The sequence below is a fragment of the Rhinolophus hipposideros genome (genome assembly GCF_964194185.1).
Source record: "Rhinolophus hipposideros genome assembly, chromosome: 22".
Lineage (NCBI taxonomy): Eukaryota > Metazoa > Chordata > Mammalia > Chiroptera > Rhinolophidae > Rhinolophus > Rhinolophus hipposideros.
This window is the reverse complement of record NC_138068.1, coordinates 3,687,542-3,693,541: the sequence shown is the minus strand read 5'-3', so window position 1 is coordinate 3,693,541 and position 6,000 is coordinate 3,687,542.

The window sequence follows — 6,000 nt, the reverse complement described above, 5'->3', positions numbered from 1 at the left end:
GCCCGAAAACTGGGTGTTTTCATTTTTTTAAGTGGTGAGCTATTTCCTCCCAAATGCTGAGGTTCGGAGGCTGTTCTCCGAATGAAGGCGCCCTGGGAGAAGGCCATCCTGAGAGGCCCAGCGAATGCTGCAGGCTGGGTACAATGCAGGTACCGAGAACCATAGGGGCTCCCTAAAGGAAACCGTTAGGGCCCACACAGGTCACCTTTCAAAGTGCAAAGTGAGTGAGTAATGAATCGGTGAATGGTAGAAAACCTACAGGGAGAGTCCCCTTGTCATCTGAAAAGAGTCCGCCTTACTTTCCTACCCTGAAGTTCCCCTCCCCCACCTCCCTGGCACCCCTCTGAATTCTCTTAACACTTCTTCCTGCCTGGCTTTTCCGAGCACACCCCCTCCCATGATTTGGGGGACCACGGAGGCCCTAATATCTTTCACTCCAACACTCATCTCTCTTCTGAGCTCCAGACTCACTCACTGAACTTCCTGTTGGACATTCTCTCCTGCCCTTATCCCCATGACATGCCCTCTTTATATTTTCAAAGCTTGTTGTGGGGGTCACTTCTGTGGACCCCTGGCTTCCTCCCTCCCCAGGTGAAGAGACAGCCCCCCTTCCTGTGGACCTGGTACCTATGTGATCACTATACTTATTACCCAGGTTTGGTTCTGATTCTTCAAGGAGATACAGGTGCCCCGTGGCATGGCCTGCTCCTGCTCACTTGAATTTTCCCTCAAGGGCTTGACACACAGTAGGTCTCTGCAAATATTTGTTAAATGAATGTACTCGTATTCAAATATAGGGGACGGGGATGGGGAGGGAGAGCAGAAGGAAGGTTTGATCAACAGAAGGCTAAGAAATAACTTCCAACGCAACTCAGTCCTGACCTATTGCATTGCAAATGCTTAAAGCAAAGGCTGACCAAAAAAAAAAGGATTGAGAAGACACTCAGCATACATAGGTCACCTTGGGCCATCATCATCGTGGCGCCCATGATCTGAGCATCTCAGTCTCTGCCGAGCTCCGCGGCCAGGGCTTTTCACATATTGGCTTGTTTTGACCTCCTGCGATCCTCTGAAGCAGGTTGTGCCCTGACTCTTGTTGGAGGTGAAGCAGTGGATGGTGAGGAAGCCCTTACCCACCGTCACACAGCCAAGACGCCTGAGCTGGGCGGTTGAGCTCATGCTGGTGGGCCCGGAACCCCCCTTCCCCCACCATGCATGTTGTCTCCGGGCTTCTAAAGAGCTTGTGTGGTGCACAGGGCCTGCTGAGCCCCCAGTATGAGAAGGTCACGGCCTTTGTTTTCGCCCTGACAGAGGATATTTCCCACCCACCAACGTCTTCCATTCAGGCTCCAGGATGGTCAGCCATACACGTTAGTCAGAGGTCAGTGTGGGGGCTGACGCAGAAACATTACTTCTAAGAGAAGCTAATGGGCCTGCTTTGGGGGTGGGGGGCACAGCCCCTGACCGTGGTTGGCTCAGCACCAAGCACTAATCAACATTACCAAGCATGTCTGTGTGGGCTCGCAAAGCATAAATATTTGTTCTCTATTGAAGGCCTCGGGGCCACGACAAATAGCAGCCAGAAACACGCACAGTCCACCTGCCTGGGAAGACAGAGAAAACACACAGAAAAATAGCCCTTTGAATCCATTCTTCCCCATAGAAACAGAAACGATGTCCTGATCATTATGTCTAAAAAAGCAGTAGATACGAAAATTGGATTTGGTTGGAACTGGATTTTAGCTGCAAATGGGTGGTTTTTAATAAAGTGCCTCATAGCAACCGATCTGTGAAAAGCTGCTACTTAAAAGGAAGTTCATATGATCTCGGAAAATGGCTCATCCAGACAAGGCAGTCTGTAACTGTTTATTTATAGTCGTCTGCGCCAGATCAGATAAGCTAGGGCTCGTGGAGGTGGGGGGCTTCCAGAAAGTACTATCCTCAGACTGTTTATGTGATCAGGAAATGGATCATCGGCTCACACTTTTAAAATGGGGGCTGGGGTGGGGTGGGACGTATGGGGAGGTGGGCTCTGCCCTTGGATGGATGGATGTGCTCCAACGGCTGGGACCTGGGAGTTGTTTGTTTAGACGGGGTGGGGGGGGTGCAGAAAAAGCACTGGGGGATTGAATGATGGTCTTCGTGGCAGACCTGGCTTGAGTCATGGCTCCACGACTTTGTGGCTGTGTGGCCTTCAGCTAATGTCTCTTCTTTCTTTCTTTCTTTCTTTGTTTCTTTCTTTCTTTGTTTGTTTGTTTGTTTGTTTCTTTCTTTGTTTCTTTCTTTGTTTCTTTCTTTCTTTCTTTCTTTCTTTCTTTCTTTCTTTCTTTCTTTCTTTCTTTCTTTCTTTCTTTCTTTCTTTCTTTCTTTCTTTCTTTCTTTCCTTCCTTCCTTCCCTCCCTCCCTCCCTCCCTCCCTCCCTCCCTCCCTCCCTCCCTCCCTCTCTTTCCTTTCCTTCCTTCCTTCCTTCCTTCCTTCCTTCCTTCCTTCCTTCCTTCCTTCCTTCCTTCCTTCCTTCCTTCCTTTCTTTCTTTCTTTCTAAACAGCTGTATTGAGATATAAGTCACATGCCGTGCAATTCTCCCATCTAAAGGGTAGGGTTCCATGGTTTCTGATGCCTTCACAGATGTGTGCAACTGTTACCACAGTCCATTTTGGGACATTTTAATCACCTCAAAAAAGGAACCGTGTGCCTTTTAGCTATCACCTGCCTCTCCCTCATCCCCTCTAGAAGCCTCAGCAATGTCTAATCTGCTTGTTTGTCTCCATAGACTTTCCGGACATTTCATATCAATGGAATCCTATTATATTGGTCCTGCAGTGCCTGGCTCCTTTCACTCAGCATTAGGTCCTCGGGGCTCACCTCTGTTGTGTATCAGTTCTGCGTTCCCTTTTATGCCCAGCCTTTTCTGACCTTCAGATTCCTCATTGGTCAAATGGGTAGAATGCTGCACCCGCAGGGTGAAGCCAGGGGTGCTGTCCGTGCTCCCTGCTCACACTTTCCTGGAGCAACATACATCAGAAGTTATCGGTGGGAGGCTGAGCAACTGCTTCTTTCGCTCTTTTCTCATCATCCCACCCCACACTTAAAATCGCGGCGATGGCCAAAGCCTCGTGCATTTCATCCATCAGAATAAAGTGATTCCTTTCTTTCCCCTCCAGACTCCTGTTGCTCCATGAGATACATCAGTTTGCATTCGTCCTGATCAGAGCAGCAACACAATCCGCTCATGTTTATTGAGCCTTTAGAGGGACCAGACCTCATGTTGGAGTTTTACTTACAACCCTCAGCTCAGCCCCGAGAGGCAAGAGAATCATGACTCCCACATAATACGTGAGGGAACGGAGACTCAGGGAGGGTAAAAGAAGTGTTTCAGGTCTTCCGCAGAAACCTTAATTCTTATGGAAATACTTTGGGGTTCAAGAAATGGGGTTTGCCTGCACTTGAATTTTGTAGTGCACACATTGTCCCTCATTTTATTGGCAAGTTCTAGAGTGAGACTGAGGGGACCTGAGGAAAACTTGAGGCTGGTCTCCAAGCCCCACACCCCATTGCCTGGGTACTCGGAACCCCAGGGATGCAGAGACGTCAACAGAGAAGGCCAGCAAGCTGGTATGACAACGGGAGTGCGGGAGTGCGTGCAGGGGGTGTGTGGGAGTCTCAGCAGGGGGTCGATGGGAAGGGGGCTCCGAAAAGGTTCCCCGAGGTAGTGCCTGAGTGGTATCTTAAAGCACAAGGTGAAGTCACCAGGGCAGGTGGGAGGGTGCCCTGGAGCTGTTTCAGAATTCTCTCTTGCTACGTACCTACCTCCTTGATTAACTACTTAAAGGAGGTAGGTACAAAATGTCAGGGCGCGGGGTGATTAATCCTCCTATAATCTGTTGGCCACAGTTTTGCTGTGGCAGGAGGTTTTGCTGGAGAGATCGATCCAGTCTAAACAGATTGGTGAAATGGCGCAGCACCTCTGCGGCCAACCCAGCAGGGCTTCACCCGGAGGGACAGGTCACCTCTCAGAGCCATGCAGCTTTGTGTATTCCAAGTTGGTGTTTTGCTCCATGGGCTGCAGGAAATTTTCTCAAAGACACCATTTGTCTGATGCAGGAAGCAGGCAGGACCAGGGGAGAAGAGAGGAGAAAAGGAAAAACGGAGACATGGCAGTAACAACAGTCCCTTTATTTGATCAATTACTGCCAAGGTGAAGGGCTCCTTTGTCCTAGTTTCTTGGCCATCTTTTCTCTCAACCCTCACCACAACCCTGTGAGGCAGGTGATTGTCCCTCATTTTATTGGCAAGACATGTGGGGGTCGAAGAAGTGGAGGGACTTTTCTGAAGTGATGTGGGTAATCAGTGCCAAATCCAGGACTTAAACCTAGAACATGGAACTCCCAGTGCAATACTCAGTCAGGAGTGAAGTAGGAACTAGAGGTACCCGTTATGTACCCAATATCCCGGAAGACCTAAGGTGTGGGATGGGGCAGGAATTGTACGAAGACAGTCTTGCCACACTGCTGGGCTAGAGGGCAACTTGGGCTATGTATGCCAGGGTAGGCAAGCACAGAGAAAGCCACCCATATCTGCTGGGGCATCTGGGAAGGCTCTTTGGAAGGGGGGGTTATTGGGTTTGGGTTTTGATGGGTGCATAGGAGTTGTTGAGTTCAGTAAGGGGGGAAGCTCATTCTGGGAATGGAGTCCGTGTATGCAGAGGCTCAGAGCTGAGAATGGGGATCATGCATCCAGGGACAATAGGACTTACAGAGTAGCAGATGTGTAGGATGTGGGCTAGTGGAGGAAGAAGAGAGCCGCAAAAAGCATCTTGCTACCCAACTGCTTGTTCAGCCCTGCCTTGTCAGGGTGGGCACAAGTAGCCTTTTTCTGGGGGTGGGATTTTACGAGGATTCAGGAAACTGGAAATTGCTTTGAAGATTTTTGTGCTTAGTGCCCACACCCCCTTTTAGAAGCTAAAAATGGATTCTCCAAGGAGTGAGAACAAAGCCACAGCAGAAAAGGATTCTGCTGGTGAAACTGTGTAACTGCCTCCCTCTATCATTATCTAATTAAGGAAGGGATGGGGGAACCCCAAGGCTTTGAAGTAGCAAGAGAATTCTGAAACAGCTCCAGCTGGGTCCTGCTGGAGGGGTCTAATTACAGAGCAGTGTTCTCCAAGTATGAGGTTACTCAGTGGGCAGGGGGTGGCATGGGCGCGTGGAGTGGCTGCAACGTCTAAACCACCAGGACTGAAATATCTGCAACCACAGACCCAAGGCCATGGCTTGCTGTGCACTTTCTCTTTCTGGGGAAACGACAGCGGCTTCCGGACAATGTCACTGCCCATCTGTGCGCGTGCACGGGAGCTTCTGAAGGAACCTCAGTGTTGAGTAGTCGGCTCCAGCCTGTCAATCTGGGTCTTGACAAGGGACAGTTCCTGTTTCAGGATAAAAGTGAAATTCTTTCTGGAATAAATATTCAGATCCACTAGCTGTGGTTGGTCAAAAGGAAGGAAAGAGGAAAGACAGATTATCACTCCAACAACTGCTGCCGTGAGTGACCTTGATGGTGCGGGTGGTACAATGTGCAGGTAGATTTTTGAGAGGTGGTGGGTAGCACCATCTCGAAGATATCACCCCCATATTATGCCTGGAAATGCCACTTTGGGGGAGTCACAACTGAAGGAAATCTGTATTGAGCACCTATTATGTGCCAAGCAGTGTGTGAAGGACAGGTGATATATGAAGTGACATACAGATCCAGGTCTGGTCATCGTGAGAGTGTAGTCTGCAAGGGCAAAGCTGTACACAAGTAAATGAAATAACTCCAGTTGGAACAAATTTTGTGAAAGAAAGAAGGAAGCAGATGAGGGTGGTCAGAGTGAGCATGCTTTGAAGGGGAAAGCTGAGCTGACCAAAGGCTGCTCAGAGGCCACTCTGCCGAGTGGAGGTAAGGTGATCCAGGCAGAAAGAGTGGCATGTGCAAAGACTGCTGGGTCATTGAAGAAATTGGCA